Here is a 26,359-nt window from a genome sequence, read left to right on the forward strand (position 1 = left end):
AGGAAAATAAATCCTTCCCAAATACAGAGCAATAAAATATTAGTAGTATATTCTCTAGATTCTAGTCTGTCCTATAACAATGAAGTAGCTTATAAAAAAAATATATCCTAGGCAAACCCTTTTTTTTTAAGGAATAACCTATCCTAAGTGACAGTGAGGTACCCATTGGATCATGTGACCCCAAGTCACATCTACTTTTTTTTTTAAAATATTTTAAGAAAAATTAACAATTTATATATATATATATATATATATATATATATATATATATATATATATATATATATAATAATAATAATAATAATAATAATAATAAAAGTCACATAATACCCGTGACCTTTATACACATAAGATAAACCTTGAAGCTTGCCTATGACAAGACATAGGACAAGCGCCCAAATCAAGTGGTCCTTTATACAATGAAAAACATAAAAATAATACTAGAAAAACATAAAATGGGTTTGAGATTTCATAAAGGAGGCGCCATATGCTGACAAGGTCTAGGCATATTAATGTTGCTAAAACCCATAGGAAAGTGTTAGTCAAACAAGAACCCACCTTACCAACAAAAAAAGCTAACGACTTGGGCATAGGAAGTTGATGGGACAGGTGGTTCCCCCTTTTAACACCATCCTTTGGGAAGAGTATGGTGATGTAAAAGGAGCTTCCTTATGGCTGACACATGTCAGACATCCTTTTCACCTTGTAAACTCCACCATTTCCTTGGACCTTGGCGCTTGGAAATAGTATGTTGCCATGATAATGATGGGAACTCCTAGCTAGGCATCCACTTAGGATATGGCCGTTGGGAAAGGGGTAGAGGTAAGAAAGCTTGGGATTAAATGCATTTCTTTTTATATATTGGTTAAGTTCTAAATTTATTGGAAGTAGGTAAGTTGTTTTTGGGGTAGCAGATTTTATGTGTTAAGTGTCAGATTAATGAGGAGTGAAGTAAATAATAATGGGGAAGACTTTTAGGATGTCAATGAGAATAAAGAAATTAAAATTGTGTTAATATTATTAGTAATTAAGGATTAATATAAAAATGTATTATGATGTCAATGTTGAATAAATAAATATACAAATCAATTTATAGTACAACAATAGAATCTAATAAACATGATTAAAAGCTAGTAAATTATGTTAGCCAAGATTATTTTGTTAATGATACGAGGGTGTTTCTTTTTATTTATTAATTGGTATACATTATGTCATATATTATATATTATATAGTAATAGGGCTAACAATGAACAATATATATAACTCAATAATTACATTAAGCCATAAAATTGACTGATATTAATCTAGTGTTCTAGGAGGTCGAATTTGTAAGGATTAAGCCGAAATGAAGGGATTGTAATAATAATAATAAGAATAAAGGAAAGAGAATTAAGGGCTATTAATTGATTAGGCATTTTTTTTTTAGTGGGTCATTTTAAATTGTATTTCTTGAGAAAGGAAATTTGTAGCTTTTATAATTGATCACATCATAACCAAATAAATAACTGAAGGGCCATACAGAAGGGTGTCAGGTAGAGTTTATTGTTCTCTTAATTAAATAAATAAGTAAATTAATAAATAGTATAGTGTGAAGCATCTCGTAAGTCAAGTGCAATTGAAAAATTATAAACATTAGCCATGTTCATAACTTCACCATTACTATCACCCAATGGAATTTGAATCATGCATGCATTTCTAGGATCTTAAGAAAAGTTTGGTACATGAAGGTTCATTCAACCAGATATCTTGGTTGTGAATAGAACAACCTATTCCATATGTCAACCTTTTTTTTTTTTATGGAGATATACTTGTCATCCAGACAATACAACATTCTATAGAGGTTCATAACCAGTATAGATTATTAAAATTTATTTTAAAAAAAATTTTTTTAAAAAAAAAAAAATGTTTGTGTTTGCATGTTAAATTTGGGCATGACAGAGGTCCAGTTAGACTTACATGTTCTGTTCCATTTAAGATTTGTGCATAGTCACCTATTGATCCAAGGTGCAATTTCATCAAACTCTACCATGCAGCAAAGTTGTCTTTGTTGAGCTTGGGAACTTCTCTCTTGGACATCTTGATCTTCCTACTTCTAGTACCTTGAAACTAAATCAGCAAATGGCTCTGCTACCAATTGTTAAAAATGATTTAAAATAATTGAAAGGTGGGGTGAATTAGTTATTCAAGGTCCAAATATCCAATTCAAATTTTTTCACTAAGTGTAGTGAGCCCATTCAATAATTCATTCATCCAAGCATTAACTTTCCTAATTAACAAGTTATTATAAATCACCATGCAAGCATAACACATAACACAGTGATTTACGTGAAAACCCAATTTGGGAAAAACCACCAGTAGCATGCTACTCAATTCTCACTCTTCTGAAATAATGCCCTGTGAAAGGTCTGCCCTATTAAAGGCTTACAATACACTGTTAAATCTGACCTTGTTAAAGGATTTAACCACCTGTTAGAAGTGGGTCTTGTTAGAGGACTTTAGAACATTCACTTGGAATGCCACCATGTTAAAGGATTTATATATGGCTATTAAACCAACCTAAATCCATAGGATTTTCATATCTAATACAATTGCTAGAAAGTATTAGAAAATATTTGACCTGATTACAAGGTACAACTTAACTTGCAGATCTCAAATCACTCTTCAGCTCTTCACATTGTCTGGCCTTCAATCTTTGCAACTCTAACAGCTTTCCCTCCTTTCAAGCTTAGTCTCCTTGAGTCTCCATGCTTACTGTACCCATGCAATCATCTCTTCTTGACCACTTGTACAAGCAGAGCCTTTGTGCTCTTCTTTCTCCTAGATGCCTTTGCCTTGACACCCTTCTAACCACTTTGCAATTTGGCACTTCAGCATCAGCAGTATTTGCTTTTTGGTCTATGACTCGTTAAATAGAAGTCTTGGAGTTCCTTTTCTGCTTGATTCTTTAATTATTTAATTTCAATTCGTATGGATTAGGTAGGATTCATTGTATCTAACCCATATTTTTTTTCCTCTAGAAACTTCTTGAATAATCCTTTAGAATTCACCCAAAAATATTTTACATAGAATTTTATGCCACTAGCTCATCATCCTTATCCTTCAAATAGTTCACAAAATTCAAGACAACAATTATGTTGGCTCAGATTTGGAAAATCTTCATCATTTAAAATAATGTAGTAGCTCGGCACTATTCAAATCCTAGTGCTCAACACATACTGTGTTACTCGGCACCTACTATGTTTTACTAGTGCTTGGCACCTAAAGTTCACTCGACACACACTAGAATTTTCTGTTGCTCGGCTCCAACTGAGAATTTACTCGGCTTCAACTAGCTTGCTCGACACCCACTAATGAAATTAGTTTAAGCTTTGCAGTCAACCTTGTTACAACTTCTTCCTACAATGTTTCTAAGTGTGACCTACCTCTGTACCTTTGAGTATGTTATCAATACATCATTTAACCATTGTCTTAAATGATCCTTACACTTCATTACAACATCATAACTCAGCCTTTCTCTTAGGTGTTCTTGTTACATCTTGTTGATCAAATCATCTTCATCAATAAACTAAGTGATAGTACTTGAATCTTATAAGCAAATGTCATTCCTACAAATAGCAAGTTTGACATCAATGATAAAACAATGATTGAAAACATTATATTAACAACAATCTCCCTCTTTGATCTTCAATCTTTTGCTCACAATGATCTTTTCAATTAGATTTCTAATAGGAGGCTTCTTTGGTGGAAGAATGTTGGACAAAGGTTAAGGAAAAAAATACAAACAATCCCAATAGCCCTCTAATCAACATCTTCAATCTCACTCTTTTGGGGCTAAAGGGTCCTAAATGGCTCTTTGTAGGTGTAATTTGGTGGCAGAAGTGAGTTGTGTTATCTATGAGGCCACCTTAGTCACTTTTTTGGTTGGTGACCTATTTTTCTTCTAGGTTATTGTAATTTTTGTTTGGGCTCCATTGAAAAAAATTTGATGTGCAATGGGTTTCAGGCACCCTTCAAAACTTGTTTTACTTAATCAAAAACAATAATGTTTAAGCATTATAACATATCCAAAATATGTGACTTTAACAATATAACATACCACAAAAATGAGTTAGCCCAAGGGAATCATGTATTGTCCATACAAGCATTGAATGAAATTGAAATTGTCTTTCTCCTATTGGTCTAGAGATGTCATACATAGTGACCCCATTCTATAACTTCAACAACTCATCAATAACGAGCTCAATATATGCATTCATATCTTTAACTTGATACTTACCAATTAATTGAATGAACAAAAATATTGCATTATTATTATGACCATTTTGATGCATTGTTTATAAATTAATTTAGAGAACTATTAAATAAAAAACTGCTTGGTATAATCATTGACACCATTATGTGCTCCCTCTTTATGGACATCCAAAGAGAAATTTTATTGTTAATAACAAAAATAGGTTACACTGAGTAAACAAATTTCACATCTCCAAATAGATTGACATTGTTCACTGCTAATGGAAGCTTGAGTTTACGAGGTTGTTCTTTAAAGTGTGGTCATATTTTTTCTATCTTTAAATGAAGAACCATCTATAGGCATTTGCATAATGTCATCGTGAATTCTATTACGCGCATGGTATTCTATAAATTGTGCCAAGCTAGTGCACCTGAATAATCGTTCAAAATATGTAATAATGAAAATGTACTAAAGAACCGTGTGAGCAACATTTTTTATCATTTAATTTGACTGATATCTACTAATATGACTATCAGAGAATTCCATTGCAAATTTATTTTATTTATGATATAGAATGTGATCATTGTGACATGCATGTATTGTTTAATGCTTCATTCCAATATGATTCATAATGGTAGATAATTCTCAGAACAAATGAGAAAAAATGTTTGATAGTAGTAACAAAAACTCACCTATCATCCTATAACAAAAAATATGAATTGTTAATAAAATGAATAGTAATGGTATTCTAACATTGAAGATGACAAAAATGGATACTTTAACATACGTGACATTGTTACATTGGATAAACCACTCATAACCTTCAAGTTCACCAACAATAGTATAACAAAGAAAAGAGTTGTTTGGGGGCCTTGGTATAGGGGCTTGTATGCCTTCTCAGTTATAGGTATATCAAGATCATCTTCATCATCATTATCAGATACGCTAGTACTATCATCATGATCGTCTTGATCAGCTATACCAATAGCATCTTCTTCAATCATGTCCTCTAACACATTATCATCTTCTTACATGGGAGTGTTATCCTTAGCTTGGATATTCACACCTCCATGTTCCTCCATGTTCCTCCATTTGAAAATCCACATTCACCAATCGACAAAAATTGGGACCCCCTTCAATGTGACCATGTTGCCTACAATAAATTTGGGTTGTTGTGATTAGAATTCTTCGATTCTATAAGCCCTTACACTTTTTGCAAGGACAATTACATTTATCAACTTTTCTTTGAAACTAAGACCACAATCTAGCAATTGTCTGGTTATTTTGTTATGGGTTCATATTGTCGGGCATGGTCTTTCTTCACAAGAAAATATATCGCATTTTGAAAGAAAAATTTGGTGTAATTAATGTGTACATCTACAAAAATATTGGATATATTGTACATAATGTTTATATCTACACATATGGCTTTGAAAGAAAAATTTGGTGTAATTAATGTGTATATTTACAAAAATATTAAATTTTTGAAAGAAAACTTTGGTCAAATTAATGTGTATATCTACAAAAATATTGGACATGTTGTAGTTAATGTTTATATCTATACATATGATTTTGAAAGAAAAATTTGGTCACCTCACTCAAATTCACCCATATTATAATCAATGAAAAGTTATCTTCTTACAATGCTCTTTGTTAATATCCTCCTTTGTATCACTTCATTCTTAATTCCTCTTGAAGATGTAAATTCTTAAAGATTTTTTATTTCACTGGTTTGTGAACTTCATCACTAAAAAACCTAATAAAGAGTATTGTTTACCTACCAAATATTATAAAGTGTGTGTATGTTAAACTATAAAATGGATATGCTCTATAATTTACTAATGTCCTTAGAGTGTGTAAAATCTATTCTCAACTTGTTGCATGCCAAAAAGTAGTATATATTAATAAGATTGTAAACATAAATTATTTTTTTATTATCTTTCAATGTCCTCCAAATATAGGAATTATATGACACGCAAAATATTTATTATCTTAAACGTTACTTTGAAATGATATTTTAATAATTATAGATATAATTTCCACATTTTTTTTTTCAAACATCATGTCAATTCTTCCAAAAAAAACTAAGGCATAATGTTCTAACGTTACAATCATTACAAACCAAATTTAACAAATACTCCCCCAAATAATAATATTTATTATCTTAAGCTTTACTTTGAAATGATATTTTAATAATTATAGATATAATTTCCACATTTTTTTTTTCAAACATCATGTCAATTCTTCCAAAAAAAACTAAGGCATAATGTTCTAACGTTACAATCATTACAAACCAAATTTAACAAATACTCCCCCAAATAATAGTTTCAAATATGTTAAACATATTATGGATATGTAAGTAAATAAGTATAAAAAATAGAATAGTTTCAATTCTCTATGCAACTATCTTAAATTGGTAGAGTGCACCTAGGCCTATCCTTCTTGAAGAGTTTTGGTTTTCTTTGTTTTTGATGTAGTAAGGATATGATGTGTTAACACCATCCAATTTGTTTGGTAAAGGTTCTCTGTGGACACTTTATAAGCCAAGAGAGTCCTTAGTCCACTAGGTTAAGTTTTCTTATTTTTTGAATGTTTTGGTGTTCAATAATACAAAACAAGTGGGTTTCACCTTAGACATGAATTTCCTACCATTTCTAAAAGTTTGGGATCACTTGGTGTCCATTATGATCAAAACGCAAAATGTTGTCATATTTGACAAGAAATTGAAAATATGCATAAATGTAATTTTGGAAAAGTTGTAAAAAATGTCTTTTTGGCCTCCCAACATTCATTACCATCAAAAGTTGGTTTGAATTGATTGGATGAAGGTATTTAAGACTCATTGTGTCCATTTCATAATTGATAATCAAATTGTACGAAAGAATCAACATTTTATGAAAGGAAAAGCCTATTTTCAGAGCAAATTTGTTTTGTGTGGCTCTGTATGGATTGGTATGGATAGATGATGCACATGTGAAGTTTAATTCTTGTGTAACATTTCATTTGCAATTTATTTGGTTGAATTTTATTGACCTTGGAGGTAGTTATAGCAATTTTTTTGACTACGGATCTAAAACCCTCATTTCAAGGGTTTGAAACCAAGAAATGACCATAACTTGCAATTTCACCATTAGAAATTGATGCCCTTTGGTGAAATGCAAGTAGGTAAGATCCATTTTGAGACTGTAAAGGCTCAAGATAGGAAAATCTCATCAGCCACTTCAAACTTAATGCCCTAGGCTAAATATGACTATGTATTTAGCCTTAGAATACATTGTTTGAGCAAGTAATCAGCAAGCAAAGATTGTGGGTCAGATTTTCTGGATGGAACAGTTCATTATTGGTTTGTAGGAGGTCAGAAAACAAATAGATCAGTTATATGCACCCAATGGAGGCAGTTCTAGCAAGCCCTCGCCTAATTTGATCACCTAGGTTAGAATGTTATTTATAGTTGCTCGTATTATTGGAGTGAAACTGATTATTGTTGTTTGGGGAAAATTAAGGATTGTATCTTAACTTGCCAATTTCATCCTAATAAGCCTTGCAACCACAATCTCATCCTTGTTTGGAGGGAAGTCAGTAGGAGAGACTTGGTTTAAAAGTAGGTCAAAGGCCACAAATCTGATATATAGACAGTCAGCCTTTAGATGGAAGGTTGGGTGATTGAAACAAGCATAAAATCCTTCTTTTAAACTAGTATAGGATACTCTAAGTCTTCGGTCAGCACATTGAGACTCGTAGTGCCTTAGAGGGAAGTAGGAACCAAGAAGTGAATTAGGAATCTTGAAGAAGGAAGAGTACAAGTTTGAGTTGATAGTGCATTAGCACTTTAATCCACATTTGAACTTTGGATTGGGAAGAAGCTCTATTGTGTAACTCTACATCATAAATTCCCAAGAAGGAAAATCACAAGAAAGTTGTTGTCTTGAAACACACCCTCTCGCAACAGTATTTGATCCAAAACAAATTCCATATGAAGTAACAAAAAAAAAAATCTCTTTAAACAAACTCGAAAAGACATTTTTATGTCAAACTATGTTGAATTCAAGACTTCTCAGAATCAATCAATCTAAACAAAGAACACACTTTTATGTCTGAATTTGTTGAGCCATGACTTGGTTAAATACACATCTAACATTTAAGGACTTTGTTCATGCAGGCTAGTGAGACATGTATGTACAAGAGGGCAAAACTATTTGTTCTATATTACCATGTTTCTTGATAAGTTTCTTAAGTATATTTTTTACTACCTAGTACTTCCAATAGCTTTTATGATTCAGCAAGATTTTTTCAAATAGAATGAAGAATGTGCAAAAATGGGTTTTCCTCATCTATAATTGTATATAAAGATATTTTGTAATATTTGCTCAAAAATAATGAAACAAACATCCAAAGAATGTGTCAAAAAGGGGTTTCCTCATCTATTATTGTATGTAAAGATATTTTGTAATCTCTACTCAAAAATAATGAAACAAAAATCCATTTCTACAATGGTGATTAGTGAGCTATCATAATTTAGAACCTTATTCTGAGGAAAAGAGAACACTTGAATGAAAATGTGGGATATTGAGCTGGTGAGATTGCTTATGAAGAAGTCTTCTCTAATCCAATAAGACTGTGTTTAGCTAGGAGAGATATGGAAGGGTCCCCTCAATTTATTTGGTCTTTGAGGATGATAAACTCATTTAGGAAGAATTAAAATGACTTCTCATAACTAATTTAAGACTAAACTACTTTATTCCTCCTTATCTTTGACAAGCATCTCAATAATATATGACAAAGAGTTAAAATGATTTATCATAACTAATTAAATTTAAATTAATTTAATCTTTAACAAAAAATAATATATATTGGTACAACAACATTTATACCACTAGATCATGAAAAAGTATATCAAAATATGTGAAAAGGAATAGAAAAAGACTAAAAGAATATATGAACATGTTATTTGGAAAGGGTATCCATAGCTATTAAATAGTTAATTTCATGTACCCTAAGTTCTTAATAATATAGAGCTATTGTTTTGTCTTATAGATAGTTTAAGGATTTTCAAAATCAATGAAGATGAATTTGAAGCTGCCATCAACATATTGGTTTATAACAAAATCTTTGAAGAGGGGTTATGTTCATGAAAATCTCATATTAAAATAATTCCTTTTCAATGTGATTGTGATCTTCAAAAGAAAATAGACAATTATAGTTAAAAATTCCTTATCAATTTGATTGATATAGTTGCCACAATGATTCAGGAATCAAATTGTAATGCTAGTAATCTTTGACTTGTTTCATTCACTTGATCATTTCATATAGATATGTTTCATCATTCAAATTTTTTTCCCTTTAATTCATGTCATGTGATATGATATATCTATTATATGTGTTCGTCTTTTCATATAATCAACTATTGATGCAACATGGTAGTAGATGATTATTTCAAACAACATTGATGTTGTTAGTTTTGAATGTAATTTCTATTTTCAATATGAAGAAATGTGAGATGATGTGATGTATCCATAATAAGTTATGTTGGTAGTCAATATTTTTAATGCAAAAAATCTTTGATTTCTTGATTTACTTGATCATGTGATTTGGATATATCTCATCATTCAAGACTTTTTCTTCAATTCATATGAAATGTTGTAATATATCCATTGTATTTGTTCTCTTTCCATTTAATGTCTCTCTTTTCAAAAATGATGACACATGTTAGTGGTCATTTTTTTCAATAAAGTTATGATGCAAATAACCTTTACTTTATACTTTCTTTGACTTACTTGTGAAATGGATGCATTTCATCTTTTTCTTCTATTGAGATGAAATGACATGATGCAGTAAATCTATTGTATTTGTTCTCCCTTTTCTTATAATCAACTATTGTGAAAGAGTCAATTCATTAAAGAAAATCAGCAATGGAGGCAAAGGCAGTGGTCGGGGCAAACACACACTTTATGTTGGTTCATGGAGTATGTCATGGATCTTGGTCTTGGTACAAACTTCTCCCTCTCCTAAGAAAGGAATGTCATTAAGGCTTAAATATTGGCATAATAGATTGAACAAACTTCTATGCTGAAAAAAAAATTACATACATAAAAGAAAATTGTTGAATCAAATATCACAACCATTAAGTCTTATCACAATATTATAAATTATTCAAAATCCCAAACAAGAGAAACTACTCCAAGCCAAAATTTAGTGAACACTAAACCAAAAACATAACTAGGTAATCTATTAAATGAATGAATAAAGATTTCAATATTGTCGACGAGGTTGAAGCAACCTATGGCACCCAAAATAGCACACACCTCCAAAACATGGCACGGAAGCCTAAAAAAAATTTCTAACCTCCTCTTTAGATCTACTCTTTGATAGTGAGTTTTGATTTGTAAGGCCCCTTCCTAGGACCCTATTATTAATCTTAATAACATGAATGCGATTAGATCTTGGAAGAGTGGGGAGATGTAATGTCATGTTTCTACGTCTTGTGTATAGGATGTGAATTTTATATTGTTAACATACACCTTATGATAGAATGACGATAAGAAGGTCCCAAGATTTAAGTATGTCATGACTAGCATTTTCCTTAGCAATAATGGACCTAAAATCTTATTGAGATTGATACACATTTTAGTCATTGTTGTGTAAAGTATCATATTTAGAATTACGTTAGTTGATAAGTTAAGACCCTATGGAATAAAGGCTCAAGATGTCATAACTTAGAAACTATGTTGATAGGTTCATGATATTTTATGTCGTATTAGGATAATTAAAGTAGATGGCTAGTATGGAAATATGGATTGACACCCCCTCTTTTGAGTAATATCAATAGTCATAAGATGAAAATTGTTATCAAATTTGGGTAAAGGTCTACATGGTAGAACTTGAGATGATGTAATAAGTCAATTAGGTGGAAATCTTGGTATTTATAAGGAAAGATCTTATGAACCAATAAAATATAATCGATTTATTCTATCTTGGATCTTGAAACTATATGACATGACTATGCAAACATCCTATTTACCTAACATAATTGATACACTTTATAATTATCTCATAATGATAATGGGATATTGTCAGAAACCAAATTATATTTAACTGATTCAAAGGATATTAGTTGAGATGTTTACATTTTGATGATTTTGACCTAAAATATGTATTTGGAACTAATTTTCATGTTGGCTAATTTAATAGTATAGATTCAACATTTCATCAATATGATTGAAAATGGATTATAATGTGTAAGATAGTAATATTGATATAAATATTCTAATATTTTAATATTTTAGATGCTTTATATGAAAATTATTAGAAAATAAAGTTGATTAGGATAATTGTGTATGTCAATGCAAATTATTCAATATGAAATCTGTCATGCACCTATATACATGCATTTTATATGATTTTTCATTGATGTTCGAGTTTAGTGTGCAAGAAATTGAACCATGGAATTTTATTGGGGAAACAAGGCCCAAACTTATGTGGACACAATATAGCCAAGGAGAATCTTTGGAAGATTCAAAGCCTCGTTGTGATGTGTTTATTTTGTAAATCTAAGTTGCATGTGTGTAGTATATTCATGACTAAATTAGGGACATATCATTGTGATGGTAATGTGTTTTAATGTGTCACTTGACACTTGTAAATTGTTTATGTTTTGATGACATGTCACCTAGGGTTTTGGTCATGGAAGCACTTAACCTTAAACTAAATGCCCTTCAAAAGATTTAATCAAATCTACTTGGAGAGAGAATAGGATGGGTCATCATCAAGGGAATTTCGAATTCAAACTTGGCAAGGATTTTAGAGGGTCAATAGGTGGTCCCAAAGTGCCTTTTTTTGTGAAAATAAGCTACCCATATGTTAGCATGGCCTAAATTTGACCATTTTAGTGCTTAGCTAACCTAAGGGACCCTTTAACCAATGCATTCTTCCACCAATTTGAAATTTGAGTTGTCACACAACTTTAACATTTCCTTCACACTTGGTCAAGGTCCTATATTTAGAAGGGACAATAGTGTAAGTGAAAGTGGGCTTCATGTCTTGCTAAAAATGAAGATAGTGGGGTTGGAGGTCTTCTTAAGGGAGTTTGGATAAACTAGTGGGTGTTCAGCCACTCTCTAAGTTTAGAGACAATTAGGATTTGGAGAGGGAGCTAAGGAAATAGGGAGCTCTTCAACAACTTTCCTTCCCATTAGCTTGGACAAAGGCTAGTGCCCATTCCATGATCCTTATTGCACTAGTACATTATGTAGAATACTTGTTCATATTGTGAATAGAAATATGTAAAGTATGTGTTGTTGTATTTGTTGTTATGTGTAAATGTTGTGATCAATTTATCTTGTGTTTTTTCTCTTGATTTTGTGTATGAAATGTTGTATGGGTTTGAAGGCTTCACTCACCCTTGGGAGGGAAGAGTTACCTTAGGTGAAGGGGTTAGTTGGGCTCAACATTGAAGTTGAGAGATTCTCCTCTTGGAGAGGGTTTTGTTGTTCGTGGAGGATGGGCTCTATTCAAGCCATATGCCTTATTTGGTAGCCTTGAAGAGGCATTTGTATTATGGGAGGTATAAGTGTATTGTTCTAGTGAGGAGGATGTATTTGATGGCCTTGAAGAGGCATTATGCAATTGCAAATGTATATGTGAATATGGATATGGCATTCTCCTCTTTGGAGAGCCCATCTTCACCCATTGTTTCATGATTCCAATGGTGAATCATTGTGTTAAACCTTGGAGAGTTTTGTAAATGTATTGTAAGATTGAGTTTTGCATGCATCGTGACATGTTACCATTTGAGTATTGTTTCCCTTGCTCGGTGGGTGTCTTCTTACAAGCCTAGGATGGGAGGTGAGCCTCCATGGTTCTTGTTGTTTTTTTTGTGATGTGTTGTAGAATTTTGTACTGAAGGGAACAATGAAAAGAAAAGCTTGGGATAATCCTCTTGTAGGTGTTTCTTGAAGAGAAAACTTGTCATTGTACATTATACATGAATTGGAGAATATCTCCCCATCTTATTATATTGTTGTGGCAATAATGATTGCATAGTATCAAGGGACAGTTATGTCATTTTGGTAATGTATTGAAAGGGTGAAATCCTTCTACATGTTATTGTGTATTGTTTTTGTAAAATTTGAACTCTTCACTTAAGTCTTTTGTGTATTGCTATTCCATTCTATGTATATCATTGCAAGGAATGGATTCATGAAGAAAATGAAGAAATTTGAATATTATCACCAGTTTTCGTATCGTAAAATTCAATGTCATGCATTTAGTTGCATTGAAATGAAGAAGATTGATTCATCATAATAGTAATAAATGGGATACAAAGTGAATCATTCCAAATGATAGTCATTGATTTTGAATGCTCGAGTAATGAACATGTAAATGTAGCATTTATGTCATCCTAAATCATGAATCAATACATAGGATGCATTTCAATAATTGTTCATAGGAAGGAGTTCCATTTGCATTATTCAATGATATATTTTACTTAAGTTTCATTAAAAGTATTAAACCATTGGTTTCATTTGACTTGGAATCCAAATGCATTTTCAATGTATTAAGTTAGAGAAAAAATAATAATACCTAAATAGATCCATGAGACTAGATAATTACATTGGAAAGTAGAAATAACATCATACTATTACCATATCAAGATCCACAACAACATAGTTGAATAGAAAAATAAAAAATAAAAAAATCAACTAGATGATATGGTATAAGTAGGAGATAATCTCATGAAACATGGGACAATGAGTTTGACTCAAATTCACACAGTTAAATTCTGATAGCAGTATCACAACATAGTATAAACTCATATGGGAGAAAATTGGCTAAAGATGCACATTTAACTCTCTGATTTTTGTATGGGAAATGGAAAAAAAAACTTGCAGTTAGTCTACTAATACAGATCAATAAAATAATCTAAAGTATATTCCTTAGTATTAAAAAAAAAAAAAATTAAAAAAAAAAAAAAAAATCCCCCTATAACTCAAAACCAAAATATACTAATATCTAGATCAATATATGTCTAAATAGAGACATGACTTGCAATAAGGAAAAAGAAGTTAACATGCATAGAGGACAATAGGTTCATAGGTTCTAAGTGGAATGTACTCGTGCCCAAATGCATAATAAATTATTTGTCTAATTGTCTTATTTGCCCCACAAAGAAAAAGGGGGTTGGGGGTAAGCCTAACAAAAAATAACAATTTTGACAAGAGTGTCAGTACCTATCACATTAAAAAATAAACTAAAGAAGAGGAATGTCTAAGTTGGTAGGAAGGGTGATCCCTACCATCTGCCATGGGTGCCACATTCCATCTCCACACTATATTGGCATGTAGCCCAAGCCATGTCATGAATTGAAGCATTTTGGACTTCGTATAATGTGATAGAGGTGACATGATAGTCTAGTCGCCACCATAAGGCTTAGAAAAGAGGGCCTCTGACCCAATTCAGCATAAGGAGGGGCCCACAAATTTTAGTGCTAAGAATGGATGAGGATGTATTGTCGCATGCACTTAGGAGAGGTTAGTTAGGGAATATTAGAATTGGGAGGGAATAGGATAGATAGGGACGTGATAAAGTGTGGTTGGAAAATTCATACTTTGTTAGAATACTATATAGGAGTAAATGGTATTTAGATGGAAGTTTGTATGTTATGTCAAGAGGATGGTTAGTAAGATGGGGTTTGGGTTGGTATAGGAGGGTTGATATTAATAAGTGTAAGGACATTGAAAAGTAGATGCTTTTTTTAGTGTTTTGTTTTTAGCAAATTAGTGTTCTTTAGGAATTATAGCTAGTATATTATCTTATATATATATATATATATATATATATATATATATATATATATATATATATATATATATATATATTAGTTGGATATTAATAGTTGTTAGATAGTAATTGGAATAGGAAGGAAATGAAAAAATTTAATGTTGTCGTCTATTTAGGTATGTAAAATATTAAGGATGTATTCCAAACCGTTTTGTGAACCCATAACCTTTAAATAGTTGATAATGAGTTGTATTGATAAATGTGCATAACTACTTTATAAGAAGAAGGATGAACCTACTATTTATTAGTTGGTATATGAGTTAAGTAATAGCAATATAGTTATTTGGTACACATTTGGGGTGGCATTCACCTATTAGAAGTTATATATCTTGAAATGAGGATATGTGGATTTTAACATTTCAAAATGTTCAATACTTGGTAAACTTAGTGATAATATTAGTTAGAAATTGTTTAGGGGAAAAATTAAGTGGTAAGTGGTTAAGATTTTATTCATGGAAAGGAAAAAAATTTATAATGATATAAATCAAGCTATTTTGGTTATAGGAAGAGTATGATAAGCTATCAAGGAAGTATACATAGTAGTAAGTTGATAGGTAACATACTTATAAGTGACATTTTATTCATGGAAAGGAAATTTTTTTTATAATGATATAAATCAAGCTATTTTGGTTGTAGGAAGAGTATGATAAGCTATCAAGGAAGTATACATAGTAGTAAGTTGATAGGTAACATACTAATAAGTGACATTGATAGCATAAATAAGTTAGTAACTAGTAGATCATACACAATAACTTGATGTTTTAAAAAAATGAATAAAAAAATGAAGCTATGGTCTTGCCCTGAAAACTTAGGCATAATATGATCAATAGCTTTATTTCTTTCTCCAACTTTTTCCCTTAAACAAGAGCTTAAATTGTTTGTTTTTAATATGTCTTTGTAACTTGTATAGATGTCATTATACATTGGGTACTTTGTGCCAAGATGTCACTCTATTTCTACCACTCCCATATTGCAAAATAGTCATATTATCTTTGCTCATTCTTAGAAATAATACAAGAACTAAATAACATAGGCCAAGAGATGTAACATCCTCTTGAGTTTCATATACATAAGAGATAATGTAAGCTACACCAATAGAATAGCCAATTTATCAATAAACTTAGTGATGCAGGAGCATCCAGTGGTGTATGGGCAATCTTGTATCACCTAAAAATATGCTTAATGTTAGTTTATGTTTAATGTATCTTTATTTCTAGATACCCATTTGGGTTAAATAGAGATTCTAACTCTCATAGTTCCAATATTGGTTTTTTGGGTTAGAGTTTTTGAGCACCTTCGGGTACGTGTCAATGTAAAAAATAGGCCATTTTGTAATTGAGCCATAATTATGATGAGCTAGAGGGTGTAAGTTGGAGGAATGATTATACTTATTATTTAAAACACTCCAAAAAAAGAACCAGGTCAAAAGGCTTACGATTTGAAAGTTTTTACCATTTTAAGTTCCTTGGAGACCCTTAAGAGTGCTTCAAAGTAAGATTTGAGGCACTAAATGGCCTCGTACAGGCCCGAAATATGGGGGGTGAAAGAAGCTCATCCATAGGGCCATAGAGCACTTGGAGAAATTTTCCAGAAATGTAAACGGTTCGTCAATCAGAATCTTGGATCAAAAGTTATGCCTCCTAAAATTGGACTACCATTTCTGGATTATTCTAATTTTACACACGACTTCTGACATGTTTTCTAGAACCTTCTGCTTTGGTGGTGGATGATAAATGGCTTATTCTAAAATTTAATCCTAACCGTAAACCTAATTCGGGTTACTTAATGTCATTTCTAACATTGCAAATGCAATTTTTGGTGGAGTTTGGGAGAAGGTACTATGAGGAAGGTATTTCTCTAGAATCAAATAACATTATAAGCCCATAGGGAACGTCATTGAGTTTGTTTGCATTGTATAGAATGTAATAAAATATTACTTATGATAATAATATTCCCCTTTTCTTGTTGTGTTCATTTTGTCTTGGGTTATGCCCTCATCAAGTGGTATCCAAGAAGGTTTTCTTGAGTGTGTAGACAGTGCACCGACTGTGAGGTAGTTTGCACTAGGACTGTGTGGTTGTGGGTTTTGATACAATGAGAAGATGCCTCCATGAAGGGAGTGTGGTGGAGGGGCCAAAGTTCTTCCTTCTGAGGCTAGAGCCCGCTAGAGAAAAGTCTAGGCATTGCAAGAGGAGAACCACAGAGGGATGAATGTTCTCGTAGGCGATGAGAGTGAGGAAGAAAATGGAGAAGAAGGAAATATTGTGTAAGAAGGAGAAGGAGACAAAGTAAGTCCTAAACTAGGCAGAGGAGAATCTTTTCAAGGCCATTGCCAAGATGGGAAAAAGACGAAAAATTGACGTTGACATATTTTTCGAAAACCTAAACTTGGATAAGTTGATCAACTAGATCAATGAGCTAGAGGAATATTTTGAGTATGAGGATATCAAGGACCCTAATAGGGTTAAGTTTGTGAATGCCAAAATGAAAGGCCATGCCAAAATTTGGTGGCAAGAGATTTAGTTAAAAAGAAATAGAAGAGGAAAGGAGAAAATCACAAAATGGGATTGCATGGTGGAAAAACTAAAGAAGCAGTTCATTCCTATTCATTACAAGCTTGATTTGTTCAAAAAGATGCAAGGGTTAAAGCATGCGGAAAAATCTTTCTAGGAATACACAGAGAATTTTTACCAAGTCCTTAATAGGATAGGGTGTGCAGAAGGAAACAAGGAGAAGGTTTCCCATTACCTTAATGGGTTAAGACCTAGCATTCAAGAGGAGTTAAGTCTGGTTAGAATGACTAGCATCGAAGAGGCATACCAATTTGCCTTCTGAGTTGAGAAGTTAAACAAAAAGTTCAATGGAAGGCAAAGAGGGCATAGTTAAAGAGGAAGGGTCGATGGTAGGTCATTTAGAGGCTACAATGAGAACCATAAGAAAAATGAAAATATGGGTACTAGCCAGAAGCAGAGGAACAAGGATTTCAACTGCTCTTGTGATGAAAACTTTGAAGATCAAAGAGGAAGAGGTAGAGGACGTGGACAAAGTTTAGGAAGAGGAGGCTTCTGTGGTACTTGTTTTCATTGCAATGAAGAAGGTCATCACACCTATGAATGCCCACAATGTGGATGATGATGCACAATCATCATATTCAAAGGATGCATAAAGAGGAGGGATTCTAATTGATGAAAAGATCTTATTGAACAGTGAAACTGAACCTAGAAAAAGGAGGAGTTTATTTCATACCAGGTGCAAGTGTGAGGGTAAATGTTATGATGTGATTGTTGATGGTAAAAGAACTGACCACTTGGTGTTAGAGGAGATGGTCAGAAAGTTAAAGCTCAAGAGGGAGAAACAACCCATCCCTATCGGATTGCTTGGGTGTAGGATGATCATAAGGTCCTAGTTAGTGAGCAATGTTTGGTAAAGCTCAAGATTAGGAGTTACCATGATGAAGCTCTCTCTGACATCATTCCAATGGATGTCTACCATTTATTGTTGGGAGGTCATGGAGGTTTGATAGGCATGCTATACATGATGGTCATGCAAATACATACTCTCTGACAAAGGATGGAGTTCGCCACAAATTGAAGCCCTTGATAAAGGAGCGTGAAAAGGTATGCAGTAGTGCTAGGGTATGTCTTGTTGATAGAAGAAATTTTTTGGATGGTATGAAACAATAACATATGTGTTATGCTTTAATTCCTAGAAAGGATAAGGAAGGTAGTAGATCTAGTCCCTAGAGCTAGTTTTCCTAACAAGGTTGCTCATTGGATGACTCCTACTAAGACTAAGGAGCTAAACAAACAAGTTTAGTACCTATTGGGGAAAGGTCTAATTCAAGAGAGCCTAAGTCCATGTGGAGTACCTACAGTACTAGTACCAAAGAAGGATGGAGAGTGGAGAATGTGTACAGACTCTCAGGCTATAAATAAAATAACCATCGAGTACCAATTACCTTTGCCAAGGATGGATGATCTTATGGATTGCTTGATTGGAGCTTAGTACTTCACAGAGATAGATCTCAAGAGTAGCTATCACTGGATACGGATACGAGAGGGAGATGAGTCGAAGACTACATTCAAGACCAAGGAGGGTCTATATGAGTGGTTAGTCATGCCCTTTCGACTGACCAATGCACCAAGCACCTTCATGCAGCTTATGAATGAGGTACTAAAGAAATTTTTGGGAAAATTTGTTATTGTCTATCTGAATTATATTTTGATTTTCAGTACGTCTTTGGATGAACATTTATTGCACATTCGTAGTGTCCTTAAAAGGTTGAGGGAAGAAAAATTGTTGATTAATTTAAAGAAGTGTAGCTTTGTCAAAAGGGAGTTAGTCTATTTGGGGTTTTTTGTATCAACTAAAGATCTCAAAATGGACCCAAAGAAGGTGAAGGTTATTTTGGAATGGCCTACTCCAAAGTCTGCCACTGAGATGAGCTCATTCCATGATCTGGCTAGTTTTTATAGGAAGTTCATTAGGAATTTTAGTGGTATATGTGCACCTCTAATTGAAACAATGAGGGGGGATAGAAAAGAGTTCAAGTGGACTACAGGAGTTACAAGGAGTTTTGAATTGTTGAAGAAGAAGGTGATAGAGAAGCCTATGTTGGCACTTCCTAATTTCAAAAAAGTGTTCCAAGTAGATTGTGATGCTAGTGGTAGTGCTATTGGGGTTGTGTTGAGTCAAAAAGGTAAACCTGCCTATTTTAGTGAAAAATTGAATGATGCAAAGAAGAAGTATTATGTTTATGATCATGAGTTCTATGCAATAGTTCGGGCCTTAAAAAAATGGAGGCATTATTTGTTTCCAAAAAAATTTGTCATGTATACTGATCATCAGGCATTGCAGTACCTAAATAGCCAAGGTAAATTGAATTAGAGACATTTAAAATGGGTAGAGTTTATGAAAAGTTATATATTTGTGTTGAAACATAGAAGCAGAAGGTCTAATAGGGTTGTAGATGCATTAAGTAGGAAACAATCGTTGCTGACAGAAATGCAAGTTGAAGTGGTTGGGTTTGATGAACTCAAGAATCTGTACCTGAAGGACCCTGACTTTGTAGAGCCTTGGAAGGCTTGTAAAGAGCCCATTACTATAGATAGGACCAAGTGGTTAAATTACTTGATTCAGGATGGTATGTTGTTCAAGGGCAGTAAATTGTGTATTCCAAGGAGTTCTATGAGGGAGAACTTGATCAAGGAGAAACACAATGGAGGGATGTCAAGACACTTTGGTCGAGATAAGACTATTTCCATTATTAGTGAACATTATTTTTGGCCTCAATTGTAACAGGATGTGAAAAAAGTTTGTGCAGAGTTACTCAGTATGTTAAACAGCAAAAGGATTTAGTCAAAATATTGGACTCTATCAACCATTGTCTGTTCCATTGAAGCCTTGGGAGGACATAAGTATGGATTTTGTTCTTGGATTGCCAAGGGCACAAAAGGGTAATGACTCTGTATTTGTGGTGGTTGATAGGTTCTCCAAGATGGCACACTTCATTCCATGCCACAAGACTCATGATGTAGTGCATCTTGTAGATTTGTTTTTTAGAGAAGTGGTGAGGCTACATGGTCTCCTTAAAAGTATTGTTTGTGACAAAGATACTACATTTTTTGGGTATTTTTAGAGGACTTTGTGGAAGAAGTTGAAGATAGAATTGAAGTTCAGTTATGTACGTCATCCGCAGACTGATGGACAAACAATAGCGAATAGAAGTTTGGGTAATTCATTAAGGTGTTTAGCAAGAGATAAGCCCAAAGAATGGGATTTGATTCTACCACAAGCAGAATTTGCTTACAATGATTATGTGAATAGGAGTACTAGTAGATCTCCATTCCAAATTGTGTATAGGAGTAGTCCAAGGACTACACTAGAGCTAAGGAAGGTGGAGCAAGGAGAGAGGACAAGTGCTGCGGCAAAAGACTTTGTTGAACATGTCAAGTACCTACATGAGGAGGTGCGAGCACATATTACCAAGATGAACCTACAATATAAGGTTAGAGAAGAGACATAAGGAGGTTCCAAGTTGGGGATCTAGTTATGGTATATTTGAGGAAGGAATGATTTCCAGTGGGTACCTACAACAAGCTGATAATGAAGAAATTTGGTCCCTACAAAATTTTGAAGAAACATGATTCAGGGAATGCATGAGGTGGAGTTGCTAGATGGGATTCACATTTCTCCTATTTTTAATATTGCAAACTTAACAACATATCATGATGATAGTGCAGAGAAAGAGCTGATGTTGGATCCATGCTCAATTCCTACTTCTGAGAAGGAACAAATTGAAAAAAATTTAGATAGTCGTGTGTGCCAGAGTACAAAAAATAGGCAGTATGAAGAATACTTGGTGGAGTGGAAAGGATGACCAATGGAGAATTCAACTTGGATATCCGTAGCTAAGGTTCTCCATTTAGGTTTTCCTCTACCAACTATAAAGTGACAGGGTCACTTTTCAATCTACCCTGAGTGTCTGATGCAGGAGCATCTAATGGTATAAGGGCAATCCTGTAAAACCCAAAAATATGCTTAATGTTAGTTTCTATTTAATGTGTCTTTATTTCTAGATACCCATTTGGGTCAAATAGAGATTCCAACTCTCATAGTTCCACTATTGATTTTCTCGGTTAGAGTTTTTGAGCACCTTAGGATACGTGCCAATGTAGAAAATAGGTTATTTTGTAATTGAGCCATAATTATGATGATTTGAAGGGTGTAAGTTGGAGGAATGATTATAGTTGTAATTCAAAGAACTCCATAAAAAAAATCAGGTCAAAAGGCTTTACGGTTTGAAAGTTATTACAATTTTAAGTTTCTTGGAGACCCCCTAAGAGCACTTCAAAGTCAGATTTGAGGCAATAAATGGCCTCATACGGGCCCAAAAATGGGGAACAAGCCAAGCTTGTCCATAGGGCTATAGAGCACTTGGAGAGCTTTATGAAAATGTAAACAGTTTGTCAATTAAAATCCCAGATCAAAAGTTATGCCTCCCAGAAGTTGGACTACCATTTCTGGGTTCATCTAATTTTACACGAACTTCTGACATGTTTTCTAGAACCTTCTATTTTGATGGTGAATGCCGAATGGCTTATTCTAAAATGTATTCCTAACCCTAAACCTAATTCAAGTTACTTAAGGTCATTTTCTGGCATTGTAAATGCAGTTTTTGGTGGAGTTTGGGAGAAGGTACTATGAGGAGGGTTTTTCTCCATAATCAAACAACATTGTAAGCCCATAGGGCATGTCATTGAGTCTTTTTTCATTTTATTGAATTTAATAGCATATCACTTCTAATAATAATATTCCCCTTTTCCTATTGTGTTCACTTTGTCTTGGGTTATGCCCTCATCACTTAGTACCCACTAAATTGAATTCTTGTAGCTATCCTCACTCACATGGAAATCAACCTCCATGAATACAAGAACATTTTTTTTTTTTTTTTTTTAAAAAGACAGCTAGGTAATCTACTTTAAAGGAATGAAAGATTTTAATATCATTCACATGGTTCAAGCAACTTGTGGGACCCAAAATAGCACACACCTCCAAAGCATGACAACGGAGCCTTAAACAATTTGTAACCTCCTCTTTATATTTTCTCTTTGATAGTGAACTTTGATCAATAGGTTTGCTTCTTTCTTCTATCAAATAATCGCATACATTGCTTATTTTTGAAATGTCTTTATAACTGGTATATATGTCATTATACATTGGGCACTCCATGGCGAGATGTCAATCTATCTCTACAAATCTCATATTACAAAATATTATTTTTCCTCATTTTTACAAAAAATACAAGAACTAGAATAAACATAAGCCTAAAAATGTACGATTCTCTTGAATTCCACATACAAAATTCTTGTGTAAGCTAAACCAATAGAATAGCCAACTTATGAATTAACTGCATACCTACTAGAATGAATTAAGCCCTCACATTGAAATCAACCTCCTAATGATACAAAGACACAACCTAAGATGACCCTACATCAAAGAGGCCTAAGGGTCTAGTATCCTCTTGAATCTCACATGCAAAATGCTTACATAAGCAAGTTACACCAAATAGAGTAGCCTATCACTAGACTTAGTACCCACAAGATTGAATTCTCATGCCCTCCTTTCCCTGAAATCAATCTCCACCCAATCATCTTCCACCACATGCACGAGACTTAGTGTCTATAACTATAAATCATTCAATTTTAAGTGGGATAGGTACCTACAACATCTCCCTTGTCACTGCTTTGAGTTATAATCAACTATATGTAATATCCCACAACTCACCATGGATAGATCAACTTTCTTCTCTAATATGAACACAATATGATGATTTAGGTCCAACTTATCTCAATCATCCTGCCCGATAATCTTACATGTAACATCATTGTGGGTATCAAGAATTAAATAAAATAGACAATACAATATTTCAACTATCTCAAAATGAGATAAATACAAAGTATGGTAACATCGAATGCATTTATATCGTTCAGACACTATACCCTTAACAAGTCCAACTTACTAATGGGAGATACAGACATAAGATGTCAATTTTAGAAGCACTTGAAGTCATTTAGTTTAAGTAAATTTGACAAACTGATAATTAAAGTATTGGAAGCAATGAGGTAAGTCACTTAGCACGAGTTGAGTGAGTTTTATTTTTTTAATAGCACAGTATAAGTAAATTGATTCAATGTTGAGGTTTGGATGCTCAGCTGAGACCATGGGTGAAGTTGTCCCTATAAAGTATAGAATAGGGGTAGAGCATTACCAGAATCAATACAAAGGCACATACAGAGACATTAAGACTCCATAATCCCCCATGATGGTTAGTGATTAAGACTCCAAGGACATAACTTTCATGATCTTGCATTCAAACAAGAAAAAAATGGTTTCAGGCATTGATGGAGTGGATCTAGAAATAAAACTCAAAGTAAAACAAATTGATGCAAAATACTCTTACCTCAAACGGCTCCTGCGCATGCAAACCGATCCAACCTCCTCTGGCCAAATTGATCAGATGATGGCACTTTTCTTTTTTATTATGAACCCAATTTGGTTGAGATTTTGACCAAATTGAAAAAACCTATTGGTCAAAATTTTGACCAACTTAGGCATTAAAATAAAATATATATTCAACAAGCCAATTAAGGGCTTGGTCAAATTAAAAGATTGAAAATTGACCTATAATGTATTAGTGGGGGTGGTTTGATCCAGTGGGAGCCTCATGGAGTAGTGACATTGCTACAAAATCAATCTTCAAGTGGGAGATTGTTGTCTGGTGTGGATCTTGATTAGTCCCCAAATGGGAGATTGTTAGTTTGTGATGACTGATCAAGAAGTACTATACATACTCCATTATTCCCCGGCAGGGTTTGAGGTTAATTTATCGACATTTTTGGGCTGACATGTTGTAACTAATTTTTACCCTAAAGTGAAAAAAATACTTGTATAAAATGGCTTAGGGTTATAGATTTTCATTAGGTGTGATGTGATAATTGCTTCTTGTGTGGTATTGAGCTATAAGGAATTACATATTGTAATCAGGTTGTAATCACTGGATCATAACAATATTGGATTCATTGTTTGGCGGACGTAGCCCAAGGATTGGGTGAACCACATTAAATCTTGGTATCTTCTGTTCTCTTGTGTGCAATTTATTATATTCTAATATTTCTTATATTTGCATGTAATTGTTATTTATGTCTATGGTTAATCCTAACACAATGTTTTTTCTTCTTCTAAAACAACTTGTTCCCTTACATTCGCAACTTGGCTCTAATACCATGTTGAGTTTTAAGGATCATTTTTGCAAATGTGATAACATTGCCATGGTATTGTTGTGTTCCAAATGTAGATTTTGAATCTCATATAAATATAAGAGGGGACATGTCTCGTGAAGAGACATATCTCTATGCTTTAATCATCATTTAATTAATAATAATATATTAACAATAATTTTATATATATATATATATATATATATATATATATATATATATATATATATATATATATATATATATATATATATATATAATTTTAACATGAATAAGTATATATAGGAAATGATATTTACCAATAATAGTAATGTATCTCAAATCAAATCAATTCGACTAAAACTACTACCATAACAAATGGAAGACCATTTTCAAGACAAGGAAAAGATTGTATGAGTGGTTAATCATATCTTTTGGGCTAACCAATGCACTGAGCCCTTTCATGCAACTCATGAATAAGGTACTAAAGGAATTTCTTAGTAGGTTTGTCATTTTTTACCTAGATGATAATTTGATCTTTAGTAAGACATTAGAGGAGCATATCATGCATATTCAAAATATGTTTGAGAAGTTGAGGGAAGAAAAGTTGATAAATCTAGAGAAGTGTAGTTTTGTGAAGAATTTGGTGTATCTAGGATTTGTAATTTTAACAGAAGGTTTAAAAATGGACCCTGAGAAAGTGAAGGCTATCCTCAAGCCTACTTTAAGGAGTGTTGTAGAGGTAAGATCTTTTCATGGACTAGCTAGTTTTTAGAAATAGTTTATCAAAGACTTTAAGAGTTATGGTTTGATGTCTAGAAACTTCGGAGCAGTGGAGAAATTGCCTATAGAAGGAATGCTCGTAGATTGTCTATGAAAGCTTTTGCGATAGTTCATAGCTCTATCTTGCAGATTATTGTAAGGAAGACCCCCATGTAGGTTTGCATATTATATTTCAAAATTTTATAATTATGCATTTGCAACAATAATAAGCTCATATTTTGTTCTCACAAATTGATGTTATTTCTTTAGTTCTATGATGCATTTATGATATTAAGGGTAGCACTCTTCATCATTGACTCAAAATATTTTCTTAAAAAGTTTTTTATTGGAAGAAGATTGGTACAACCAAAAGGAATGTAGAGGCAATATTTATCGCTACCCAATGTTGCAAAAAAATTTATTGCTAATAATACTACTACCAAATGGGTATATCATAGGTTCCAAAAACATTGAGGATGACAACCAAGTGGGAAAATATACAAATTAACACCTAAAACAAGCTTAACAAAATTTAAGATTTAAAAAATTACACAATATAAAGGAAAGAATAAAAAATAAAAGACCTACTCAGAACACAAGAAGCAGAAATAGAAAGCAAGAGAAACAAAGATAAACTAAATAATAATTTACAAGGATGAAGGCTGACAACCACAAAGAAGAGCACAGAAATAAATAAATATTTGGATACAGTCAAAGAGAGAGAGGGAGAGAGAATTGCAAACACCTTCAAATCTTTGCAAGGCTTATCAA

General features: G+C 33.0%; 1 protein-coding gene across 4 annotated transcripts in view; it reads right to left on the bottom strand.

The window, feature by feature from the left end:
• Positions 1-4,831: 4,831 nt before the first annotated feature.
• Positions 4,832-26,359, bottom strand: part of LOC149531528 (sulfate transporter 4.1, chloroplastic-like) — a 220,521-nt gene continuing 198,993 nt past the window's right edge. For 3 of the 4 annotated variants that reach the window (XM_089811872.1, XM_089811877.1, XM_089811878.1), the window contains one exon: positions 5,253-5,385. The gene's annotated coding sequence lies outside the window, so the exon portion shown is untranslated. Of the gene's footprint in view, positions 5,386-26,359 lie in introns of all 4 variants that reach the window. The other variant, XM_089811875.1, reaches the window with a different exon arrangement.

The sequence above is a fragment of the Cupressus sempervirens genome, chromosome 11 (genome assembly GCF_028749045.1).
Source record: "Cupressus sempervirens isolate cs-2001-9-10 chromosome 11, ASM2874904v1, whole genome shotgun sequence".
Taxonomy (NCBI): Eukaryota; Viridiplantae; Streptophyta; class Pinopsida; order Cupressales; family Cupressaceae; genus Cupressus; species Cupressus sempervirens.